The following is a 13,734-nucleotide window of genomic DNA, read 5'->3' as shown; positions in this document are numbered from 1 at the left end:
AGCCCCAGACCCAACCCCAGCCACAGGCCCAACTTCGGAACCCAAACCCACAACAATCGTAGGCCCAGCAGAACCTACGCACGACCGCATCTCAACGCCTCCTCCCATTCAATAGCCCAAGCCTCCCAGCTCGCGCCTCCAGCGGATTTGCCCTCTTCCCTTGCTGTAGATTACCAATCGCCTGCCTCCGCTCCTCACCGCGTATTTCACGCCGATGTTCTGGTCCAACCCCTCGCTCTCGCTCTCACTCAAACGTCGCAGCGGCGACGACGGAGGGCTCGCCGATCTAGAGCGGCTTGGAGATAAACGCCGCAGTCAAGGGCAGCACCCGCCGTAACCTACGCCCTCAAAGGAGATTGGGCGGTCGACTACATTATTCAAGTTCCGCGGTGGTGGTGTCTTTCGGGACTGGTGATGACTAGAGAAGGACAATTGTAGTGGTGACGACATGAACTCCGGCGGAAGGATCTCGCTGGCTACCGAACGGATGACCATTGCAGTGGCGGCCACCGATGCCGTCATGGAGAGGATCGCCTTGGCAGTGGCAAAAGTGTAGAGAAAATGGGATGCGTTTGTGGCTTAGTGGATTAGGAAAGAAACGTTTAGGGTTTAGAAGTGCATAACTTTGAAAGTTGTGCAGAAATATCAGCTTATTAACTCGGGTGTTCTCAGAACCGAGACACTATCACCATTAGGCATCGATTATTGGACAACCAAGACATATATTTTTTCTAAAATTACGAAATTGCCACCGCACTATTAAATGTCTGAGGTTTTCTGCCTCGGGTGTTCTCAGAACCGAAGCAGTAGCCGCTTTAGCATCGGGTTCTGCACAACCGAGGCATATACTTTTCCTAAAACTGTAAAATTGCCACCGTGTTTTTATACGCTTCGGTTTCAATAAAACTGAGGCGTATATAGCGCGTTAAAAATCCCATTTTTTACTAGTATATTTTAGAGGATGGTTTATAATGTAGTATATTTGTACATGTTTTTATGGGTTGGTATTATGGGTTTTAAGGTATGTCAAGTAATGACCAGGTCCTTAGTTTAATCTTTTGTACAATGTTAGATTTGACTATTTGTTTTTATGATTGAGTAGGAGTTAGCAAAATTGTATGTATTATGAGGTGATGAGTGCATATTTATGTTTTAATTTAATATTTAATTTTGAACTTTTACGTTTAAAGGTTGATCATTTATGATAATTAGATTTTTTGAGATTGTGAAATAAAAATGAATTAAAATTTACTTTTTAGTTATATAAAATATTTTTAGATATTGTAATGTTTTTTGACGTAAGTAAAGTAAAATTTTGATTCATCGAAATGAAAATAAATTGTTGCAAGCTAATAAGGCCAAAATTAATGAATTATCAAAAAAGAGCTAAACACAATCCTAAGTTCTATTTTACATGCACTCTTTCAAATATGTCACACAAAACCTATTCCTACACTCCTAATTTATCTATTTTCATCTCTCCCACCACTAAAAAAATCAGACCCAATCAGATGTTGACAGTGACATAAAATTCACTAAAAAAATCTAACCAATGCTAGGATGCCACGTGTTAACTTCATATCTCCCAACAAAACCAACTAGGTTCACACCTTGAGGCAGCCACCAGCAATATCTCACCATAACTCCTTGCACCCACCGTAGGTAAAGTAAGCCGACGCTGGAGCAGCGCCTCGTCATGTGAGCATAAGCCCGAGAAGATCACAACCCAAATCGCCTGAAAAAACTGTAGCACACCATTCTCCACCGCCACCTCCAGTGGCGATTAGAAGATCGTCGTCCTTGTCCACATGGTCGTCGCCTTTGCCGGGTTTCGGGCATCACATGCTGTCGTCGTCTTCAATTTCGTGCAAATGGAGTGTCAGTCGCCATCGCTGTCTCCACTTTCTCTATCGCCGAGGAAAAACCCAAATCCAGATGGTGAATCATCCCCAATAAATGTTTTACTTGAAAAGACGCAATCTTTTGGCTCGTCCAAGTCCAAAAGTGACATTGGGTTGCCGAGATTGTCCAATACTTCTTTCACTGGGAAGTCCTCGGCATTTTCTCTGTCGTTGCCAAATAAAGGGATGAACTTGGATCATGTGTTGGATCAGTCTCCGACCATATTCGATGTTTCAGATTAGTCTTTGACCAATTGCTCCATCGAGTAGTAGTGTTTTAGCCCCTGCTACACCACTGTTGCCGTCACCACTTCCACTAGTTTTGCGGCAACGTAAGCAGTGGGAGATGGCGGTGCCTTCTCCCATGACGCCAGTGGGTCAACAGGTTTCGAGGCCGCTTGCACTGGCGCCTCGTTCCAGACCTTTAGTGTTGCAAACCCCAAATACAATGGTTTCTCCGGTGGAGTTGCCACTTGTTAGTTCCTAGATAGTAACATTTTGTCATTTAACATTTTTTCTTTCCAAAATACTCATTCACGTAAAACGTCGTGTATCCGTTGGAATGGGTTTTTAGTCATTTCTGGAAGCTTTTATTCTGCTTTTTTTAAAACTAACCAGTGTAAAATGATGAATTTGTCCTTCTTTATTGTTCTGGAACTTTTTGTTTTATATTGTCTTTTTGTTTTTCCGAAAATTGGAAGTGACCAGATTGGCCTTCACATTACGGGGTCTTCTTTGGTTTTTCTGTATTTTTACCTTTCCCGCTCGGTGTTTTCTTCTCCCAACTCTGACTGGATGAAATATGTGATGGAAAAATCTGATTCAAAATCTCCGCACATCAGTGATAAATGGATATTGGGGTTTAGGTTATTTTCTTCCTAAAATTTATGAGGTTTCCATTAAAGGATGTAGAGACCACAAACTCACTTCATAAGGTTAGATGTTCCTTAACACCATTTCTACAAAGCTCTATAATGGTTTTTCGATTATTTATTTTTTTATTATGGTTTTTCGATTATTTATGGCGTTTGTGTTGTTATCGGTGCCAATATTGTGTTTATGTTCAAGTGTCGAATAAATAGGCTTTTATTTTCCTATTTTGTCTCTTTCATTGGGGTAACTGTTTTTTTTTATCCATTGTGCTTGAAGTGCTTAATAAATGTGCTTGAAGGTCTTCTGCGGTTCGATTGTTCTATGAATTTTTGTAAATTGTATTGTTACGAAGTCTAGAATTTTGAAGTTCTACTATTTGGAGTATCCTTTCTGTATGCTTCGAAAACTATCTTTAAGGTTTTCATGATTTCCATATTTCCTTTTATAATTTTTTTTATTATATGTTCCTTTTTATGTGCTCCAAACACTGAGTTTATGGTTTTCATAGTTTGCATGTTTTGTAATTTGTTGAGTTTAAAATGGTTCGTTGCAGTTATTTTTGGGAGAAAATTTTAAAGACTTGAAGGAAGTGTTTAAAAATTGGGAAAGGTTGGAAGATTTTGAGAGAAGGAAAGATTTGTTGTATTGAATGCTTTTAAATTTTTTTTGACTTAATTACAAATAATACAAGTTACAACCATCTTCTATTTATACTAGTGGCACTTAACCAATGGTTAGGATCTTTTCACACCACATTCATCTAAGGGTTTTTAAAACATTCATATAATTCTAAACTTGTCTGGAAACATCTTATGGATAAGCATCCCTAGATTTTTTTGTAGATCATTCTAGAATCCTTTCAAATAGGATTTTCTAGAATTCTATTTGGGTCTTTTGTAATCTTGGGCTTTTATCTCTTAGACCTAAAACACAAAATCAATTTATATTCCAACATTTACCGTATAAGCTTTTGTGGCCTAAAGAATATGGGAGTTAAAGGACATGGTAACATGTTTTTTTTTTCGATTAAGGTTGATTAGTAATTAATGTAATGGTAAAATGTTTCATCTGACAATGTGGTATTATGATTTTTGGTTGACAAATTTTGAAATGCCTTTGGGAACTATATAGATTTCTAAACCGTTTTAGGTATAGTTAGTTGCTCTGTTATTATATTTGTAATGGTTTGGTATATTGTTTTGAGAGTGCCTCTTCATGCACCATTCACTTCTGTGCTTCCAATTTTTCAAATAGGTACTTGCTTTGACTATTCTCAAATTCTTCTCTCATATTCTTTTATTAAAAAAACCTAGCATCACCCAGCACTTTTACATCTCATTCTTCATCCTTCGCAAGAGTTATTGGTTTTCTCATTCTCCTTCTCTTTCATTTTAGTTTGTCTTCTTTGACCCTCAGTTGTTTCGTGTATGACCGACAACGTCGTTGCATTAGTCGTTGGTGGTTTTCTTTGTTTGTAGCATCCTGTTAGTGGTGTGGCGTTACAACATTTTGTCTTTTTCCTGCAACAAAATTTATTCATCGTCCCGGCAGAAGTAACCTTCATTTCTCTTTTCCCCTTTCTAATTGTATTGTGTTGATTGAAATATATAATGGATGAGTGGTTTGGAGTGATGCAAAACGTTAATTGATATTCGAAAGTCATTGAAGGTATTAACGACTTTCGAATATTGGTTAACGTTTTTGCCGACATTCAAAATATGTTTCGACGCAATTCATCATCCCCTCTTCTTAATCTCACTATGCATCACTCCAAATCACCAATCCATTACGCATTTCAATCAACACAATATAATTAGAGAGAGAAAGGGAGAAAGGAGAATTACCTCAATCGGGACGACGAATACGTTTGCTACACGAGGAAGACAAGATGCACCTCCAACAGGACGCCACAAACAACGATAATCACCTGCAACCACTATAGCATGCACAGAGCAAATGAAGACAAAGGAAAACGAACGAAAACAAGGGGAAGAAAAAGACCAAGAACTCTCGCGGAGGAAGAAGAATGAGGCGTGGAGGTGCATGATGCTGCTAGGGTTTTCTTAATAAGAAAATTTAAGAGAGAAGAATCTGATACTGGTCAAAGATTCCTAACTTGTCAATTGGGGAAATGTACCATTATTTTAAAAATTGGAAGTGTAGGGAGAAAACGGTGAGGTTAATTCCTTTTCCTTTTAACTTCATTATATTTTTTAGAACCTTTGAACATGAAAAAGGTAGAGAATGTCTTCCAAGATAATTTATAATTCAACAACCAACTAGTTGGAAATTGTAATATTTCACATTTCTCATTGTTTATCTTAAATGTTTTTAGATTATTTTTGTCGTTTAAATTTGTATGTGTTTTAGATTATTTCTCTGAAATATTTTTGAATCTTTTAACTAATGGATTGTCAACTATGGAACCATTATCAACATTTATTACTCAATATGGTGAGAGTGTGTATTAAGTTAGTTTTTGCTTTTAAAAAAATTTCAATTGTATTATTATTTTTGGAAAAGTATTTTAATTGGGATTTTTTTGAAAAAACATTACTAAAAAATTTGTGTTGTCATGTGTTAAGTCACATGGAAGGGTTCTATCAGGTATCAGTATCATTGTCTTAAATTCAATTTTGTTCTTATATTTATTTTATTGATTCAGTTTATTCTCAATTTATTTCAAATGGAGTAATATTGTCTTCCTCAAATTTAAATAAAATTTATTATTTTATAAATCTTACATTGATATTTTATTAAAAGTAATTTTTTAATAAATTACATTATTATATATTATTGATATATGATTTGATAATTTTTAGTATATTATATTATTATATATTATTGGGTTAAATATGTTTTTAATCCCTAAACTATCAAGCGATTTTGGGTTTAGTCCCTCTTTCAAACTAAGGTACATTTTAGTCCTCCTTCTTAAGGAAACTTTGATTTTAATCCTCCGAACCCAACGACGTTAAAAAAAGATCGAGGTGGCTAACGGTGAAATTGTACGATTTTTTTTTCTGACATTGAGTCAGTCTTTCTCAGTTTTTCTCTCTACCTCTCCCTCGTCTCCTTCCACTGAGTCAGTCTTTTCCACTGTCACCTCTCTCTCTTCAACTTCTCTTTCTCTCTCATTCCTCCAAACCCATTCCAATTCTCACTCTCATGGGTTGAAGAAACCTTGAAAAGCCACACTCTCATGTTTGTTCTTAATGAAAAGGTTTAATTACCATGTATGCTTCATGAATGCATATACACATAAATCCTACATTTCAACCCTATCCATATTCAGATCCATATCTAACTACAACAGACTCCTGTATCTATTTTATACATAAAAAAAAAACACAATAAATGGAACAGAAATAATTAAGAAATAAATGGTAAAAATATTACCTGGTTGAAAATAAAGCAGTATTCTTCCCTGCTTCATTATTTCACTGTTTTTAATTCTTCAATTTTTAAATTAAACACTGTTTTTAAAATTATTATCTACCAACTAAATACATTTAGCGGAATAAATTTCTGGAAATTAACATTTCCTATTAATAGAATATTATTTCAATCAAAAGCTAGAAACATATAAACATACTCGTTTCCACACCTTTGATATGTTATCCCCATATGCTTGGCCTTTTTTCTAAATTACTATTAAATATAAGAGATACCTTTGGAGAGAACATCAGCTGAAGCTCTATCGTTGCTCCATCAACCTTTGAGCTTCATGAAAATGTCACGGGTTAGTCTGTCTTTGTGTTCAGCATGTTAGTTCGGTATCCCAATCCCATCCATCCATAGAGGAATGAACTATTTGAAACTGAATTGCGTGTAAGTTTTTGTTGTGGAAGCATTATGTTATGAGGTGATAATTTTACCTTGTCATTTTAAGAACTAATGACGTGCGCATTCATTTGAGTGGTGGTGGTTTAATTGTTGCTCGTAGTTGAAGCACGGGTTACTAGACATTTTGGTTTATTCACGGTCTTAGGTTCTTAATGCCAATTTTACATAAATCATTAAAGTGCATTATGTTGGTATCTAAAATTATTCCATGTGTTTCATCATCTAGGAGTCAGTACCCATTCAAGTGTAGCATGGTGTTTCTGGAATTCAATATCCTGATAGCTATCAACAACCATTACAGCGTCAATGACCTTTTTGCGGAGGGTAGGGAGGTTGGGTAGAAGATGGAAGGAAGAGACGAGGGAGAGAGAGAGAGGGAGAAAAGGTGAGAAACACTGACTCAGCGTAAGAAAAGAAAATCATGTCAGTCTACCGTTAGCCACGTCAGCTGGTTTTTAACGGTGTTAATTTTGGAGGACTAAAATCAAAGTTTCCTTAAGGAGGAGGACTAAAATGTACCTTAGTTTGAAAGAGGGACTAAAACCAAAATCGCGTGATAGTATAGGGACTAAAAACATATTTAACTCTATATTGTTAACCTATGATTTCTTAATCATGATTTTAATCTCTAAATTTTTATAAAAATATCAGTTAAAGATTTATATAAATAATAAATTTTTTTTCAATTAGGAGAAGGACAATGTTACTCTATTTTTAAAAAAATTGAAACTAAATAGAATTATATATATATATATATATATATATATATATATATATATATATATATATATATATATATATATATTTATTAACTAAATTGATATCAAAATAATAACATTTAACAATAATATTAACATGTGACAATATGTCACGTGACACTATTAATACTACATATATTATCTTCTCATTCACTTCTTTCTTACAAGTATTGTTTTTTCTCTTATTACTACTCTTAAACAAGAAATAATAATTTTCGATGCCTAGAATAAACTAAGCATTTTCACAAAGTCACAAAGGAAACATAATGTTGTTTTTTTATGTGAACATAATTAGATCCTGTTTATTAAAAAAATATAATTAGATTCTTATTGTTCAAAGATAATATTAAAATCCCTATTATTAAAGGTTATAATCATAATCTATTTTTCAGGAATATTTTTGTACTTTAATTATAATATACTAAATATGTTTTCATTAAAAAATATATCTTAATTTTTGTGGATTATCAACATCTTTCACGTTTATAATGTAATATTTTATCATTCTATTCAAGAATATAAACATACACAGACAATATGTTTTCATTTGAGATTAGAGCCAAGGACAGGTTTAATGTCTTTGTACGACTAAAAAAAAGGTAAGATAGTGAAAGTACTAATTGTTTCTAGATATTGTCTGTGATTCTTGCGTTGTTTTTGTACTTTGAGGGTTCTAAATTTTTTAATATAAGATTATTTTCTTTTAAATATATGTTAGACAAGTAGTTATAGTGTTGATGTTGCCTTTATTAGGACTTTTCTAGTAACATATATTAGGTTACTTTTGTGAATTTGATACTAAATCAAATATAAGATCTTAGGATAATTGTAAGACTATATAAAGAAAAATATAAGAACTAACATACAAATTATCTTTCAATTAAATTTTGTGATTCTTGTGTTCTTGTGGTGTTGAATGGTATAAATGTATTTTAAGTGGTGTTGCCTTTGTTTGATTTTTGTGATAGTATTTATATTAACCTATTTTGTGAGTTGAAACTTAAGCGAATGTAAGAACTTAAAGATTTTTGTAAAACTAAAGTAAAAGGTAAGAGTAAACGTATTAACTATTTTTCAATACAATTTGTGCTTTTACATTCTTTTTCAAATGCACCTATTTTAAACTTAAAAGCTTAAGTCAATCTAAGATGATCTTTCAGCTTGAGTCGAGTCATCATGATCGAATTCGATCGAGTGTTGGCCAAAGATAACAACAACCAAATTTTGGTTAGAACAAACTTTGTAAAAATTTGATTGAACCTACTTAGCCAAATTTTGGAAAGGGTGAACTTTATTGAATTTGGCCAAATATCGAGCAAGGCAAACTTCTTAATAAATCTCGGTTAGAGCTAGCTCGATCGAATTTCACTGATAGATAGCTCTACCAAATTTCGGTTAGGTTCGCATGAATTCTAGTTAGGGTCAACTCAGGCAAAATGGTCATAATAAAATTTAAGTAGAGTCGATTTTGACCACCTTTCAGAAGAATTTTGACAAAGTCGAACCAGGCTGAAAATTGGACGAATTCGATTGCATTGTCCCTATCTGAAATTCAACCAAATCCTCCCTAGCTTCTCCAAATTTGGCGGAGTAAGGCTTCTCCAAATTTGACCAAATTCGACACTAGTCGAAATTTGGCCTATTTGGTTGGTCTAGTCAATAATGGTCGAATTCAACAACATTGGCCCATCCAAACTTTGGCCGAATTCGTTGGATTCGATCGATTTGTCCCCGACCGAAATTTGGCCAAATTTGGTCATGTCGACTCAAACAAAACTTTAGTCGAGTCAACTCTTGTATAAATTTGGCCAAGTCAACTCCAATTGAAATTCAATCGAATTTCCAACGTGTATGTTCCAAACTTGACCAATTCTTTGCGCGGGGTTTAACTTGGCCAATTCAGTTAGGCCCGTCTCAACCAAGGTCAGTTCTTTTAAGCCTGTCACGACCTTTGTTTTTGGGCCAACTCATCTCAAGGTTTGGTCTGAGTAAATCCCTCTTGACCTTTGGTATGGCCTGTCTTAACATTCATTTTGAGTCGGTTCATTTCGACCTTTGAACTAGCTTCATCCTTTAGCTTGGGCTGACCCATTTTTATCTTCAACCTGGGTTGATTGATTTGACCTTTGGTCCTAGCTTGCTCGTCTAGACCTTCAGCTCGAGTTGATCCTTCCAGACCTTTAGTTCAAAAGAGCTCGTCTCAAATTTTGGTCGGAAACAAAACTTCTCTACTTTTGGTCTAGGCTCGTTTGTCTTGGCCTTCGGTCCGAGATTGATCGTTTTGACAAGATGAAAGTATTATTTTTAAGAATTAATTGAAATATTGCAGTGGGTCCAAACTCACATAAGTCTTATTCTTAACCCGCTTAAATAGGGACTTCGAGGATTTGAGTTTTTTTTTTTGTCTTTTGAACCGATAATTTCTAACAAAAAGTTTTTTTTTCATAGATGAAGTAAGACTGGTCATGAATCAAGGCGAGAGTTCTACTTACCATTACAATTTATAAGTATATATTGGAGTTTATATTCGTTGAAAGTTGGAGGTGGAAAGGTAGAGATTGAAGAGAGTGACTAAATGGTAAAGATTCGTTGCAAAATGTTTTAGTAAAGTATCAACATATTTTTCTAAATGCCACGCTTGGATGCTAAATTAATTTATAATCATTCTATCTTTTAGTCTTTTAATAGTATGTACAATGTTCAGGAGGTGGCTGCTTTGAAACAAGAACTCCATAAAACAAAGACTGCTTTGGACATATTCAATGGAAAGCCAAGTCTAGGGTGTTTGAAACTGTATTAGCTGCACATGAGGCAATATAAAGGTCTTAGAACTAACTAATAATATTGCAGATAAACTTCGTGGGCGAGTTGAATAACTAAACAGACAACTAGAAAAATGTGAAAGCAATATTCATAAACTAATACGCATATGTTCGTTATTGTAACTTTTCAAATTGACCTCTGGCAATATAGCAAACACTAGACTTGGAGATACCAAAATGATGCTACCAGAAATGCAAGTCTTAATTTAATCAACTAAAATGTATACTTACATTATTTTGCATTAAATTTTTTTATTATCCTTTTAAAATGTATAATTAAATTTTATGAAATTTTACCTATAGATATAAATTTTTAATATGCAATTAATTGATAATTAATATATGCATATACAAAATTCTTATTATTAACCTACAATTAGTATATCAGAAAACTAAAAAGCTGAAAATGTGGAATAGAGAAGTCTTTAGTATCATGAAAACTAAAAAGCAGAAACTCATTACCCAGATAGTTGAGTTAGATAAGAGGAGTGTATAAGAGGGTGATGAGAGTAACATAGACGACAACATGAGACTATAAGAAATGAAGTTACTTGGCCAACTAAGATTGGTATGTAACAAAGAAGAGTCATGCCTAAAGTAGAAAGATAAGGCTAATTGGATAGGGTAGGGAGATACGAATTCCAAATACTTCCACTCTAGGATTAGATGGAAAATAATAAGGAATGAACTAAACGGGTTGGAAAGGGAAGTTGTGTGAGGAACCAAGCAAATTAAAAGAGGTAGTACAAGAATATTTAGAAGAAAAGTTTAAAGCCAAAAAATAGTATATAGATTAGCATTTGAAATATTGACTATCTTTATCAAAGAAGCAATAAGGTACTGATTGATGACGTGAAGGAGGAGGAAATAAAAGAAGCAATTAATTGTGGGAGTGAAAAAGGCTCTGGGCTAGATGGTTTCAACTTCTATTTCATAAAAACCAACTGGGATACCATAAAGGAAGACATAGTCGAAGCAGTACAATGGTTTCAAAGGGTTTGGAAAATGCCTAGGGTCTGTAATCCATCTTTCACAACATCGGTACCTAAAAAGGAGAACTCAGTAGTATTGAGTGAATTTAGGCCAATCTCCTTGGTTCGATGCATGTATAAAATCATATTAAATGTACTTGCAAATAGGCTAAAGAGAGTGTTCCCAAGACTCATAGATCGGTCACAATCAACGTTCTTAAAGAATAAAGGAATGTTAGGCAGTATACTTGTTGCCAACGAAGTAGTGGACTAAATAAGAAGGAAAAAGAAGAGGACAATACGATTATGAAAAATCTTATGACTTGGTGGCTGACAACTTTTGTATTATATGATGGAAATATTAGGATTTGATAATAAATAGATTGGTTGGATAAAAACATGTTTGGAATCATCAACCATATCGACATTACACTGAATAGCAGCCTAAGAGAGAAATTCCATCCAAAATGCAAGGACCTAATCGTGCCATTCCTAATTCTATTTGTGGTAGAGGGGTTGGCAGGGATATTGAGGCAAACAACTGTTGAGACTTCGGTAAGTTTACCGAATCTTACAAGTAATATAAAATGGTAAGACCAAGTATCGTGTCCAAAGAGACTCTCGGCACTAGACAGTTGTATGATAACTCGATTAATTAAAACTTAAAAGGAATGAAATCATTGGTTTAGAATGCAAATACAGAAAATTAAATATGAATGCAGTTTTGATCAATTGAAGACTAGCACAGCGATGAACGGATGAGGTTTAGGTTATGAGATGAATATGTTGTTGAGGTTAGATTTCACCAAGTTTACTCTCATGTATATAAGAATTCTTCTTCTTTCATTAAAGTCAACGTCACTCACTAAATTACTTAAAACTCGATCCCTCGGTGAAGAAAGTTTATCCTTAATTACTAGTTCATAAGATTCCTAGCATTCCTAATAATTAATTCTGAAGATCAGAAGCTTAAGACGACCAAGACTCATACCCCATCCCTGAGAAATACTGCTCTTGGGAATAATTCTACAAGAACCTGAATTGTAAGGAACCTCCCAACACTCATGCAATTCATACATCACGCTATGAATGAGTTAAACAAAGCAATCATTAATCACAGAAGAATTACCCTAACAGTTAATGAAAGAAGCATAAATTATTAAGAATCAATTCAAATACATGAGAGTTCACAAGGTTACATCATCCCCCCTAACAATAAATAGAAGTTAGTTCCCCATTGTCATGGAGAAACTAGAGGTACAATGGAGAAGAATGAGATAGAAAAACCCTAAAAGTTGAAGATGGAAGCTCCCGCATCCAAATCCGCCTTCAAAGAGTGGGAGGCGAAATCAAAACAGAAACAAAGCCCAAGCCCATCTCGCTGACGCTCAGCGCCCCACTTAGGGCGCCCGAGCGTGCTGCAATACCAAAACTTATGCTCAGCTGCACTCAAAGGGCAAGCAGGTGTGGTTCTTCAGGAAAAGTTGCGCTCAGGGCCTCAAATAGGGCGCTCAGGCGGTGTGCGGTAGGCTTTGGCGCTGAGGGCCCCCAAAAGGGCGCTCAAGCGTTGTGTGTTCCTCCTTTCTGATGCTTTTCCAGATCTTTCTGAGTTCCATCTGCTTGGCACTTCAGCTCTGCTCCCCATATTATCTCATTTCCTGCCAAAACAAGGGAATTTAGTCATAAAATCCTTAAGTTCAACCTCAACTCTCTTACTCACACAACTTAACAGAAAACATGATTTTAAGCAAGTTTCTAAGTAGAAAGGGTACATTTAGTATCAAAATCACATCATAGATAACGGTATTTTCAACCGTTATCAACAACATAAAAAAAGTTGTTTAAAGAAGTTAAGGTAGGGAAAATAAGGGAATAGAGATTAATTTTCTACAGTTTGCTTACGGCATACTATATGCGTGTGAAGCTAAAAAAGATAATTTAATAACCATTAAAACTATCTTAAGATGCTTTGAGGTTGCAACAGGACTAAGGATAAACTACCACAAAATAAGAATTCGAGGAATAGGAATTAGGAAGGACACCATAGAAAAATTATTAGGGTTTCTATGTTGGGTACAAACAAAGTCCCACATTGGATAAAATAAGAGATGGACATGGGCTTATATACACATAAGATACCTCCATTGATAAGAGGCCTTTTGGAGTGGTACCAAAACTAAATCTGTGAGGGCTTGGCCCAAAACAGACAATATCTTACCAGTGTCGAGATCTGTGTATGTATGTGTGTCGAACCTCCCTACAAATATCCGATGTATAGAGCATCTTATAAAGGTGAAAGACCCATTAACCCATTGCCTTAAGGTTTTGGGTAATGAGTGATGTCGATCCCTTTATATAGTTGGCTCAAATGTTATTGGTGTTTGTGTAACCCATAGGAGAACCTCCTCCTCGATAGACCTAACAGTGGTATCAGAGTCAGGTTTGTCTTGATGAACGACTCAGACGAGTATAATGATCCCTATATCGAAACTCTTTCTGGCAAAGGTATTCAGGTAAGCAAGTTCCATTAAGATACGACGATTGGAAAGGGCTACTCGTGGTT

This window comes from Vigna umbellata, chromosome 1 (genome assembly GCF_029865625.1).
Source record: "Vigna umbellata cultivar VRB3 chromosome 1, Vumbellata_1.0, whole genome shotgun sequence".
Taxonomy (NCBI): Eukaryota; Viridiplantae; Streptophyta; class Magnoliopsida; order Fabales; family Fabaceae; genus Vigna; species Vigna umbellata.
Note: the sequence above shows the minus strand (reverse complement) of the source record.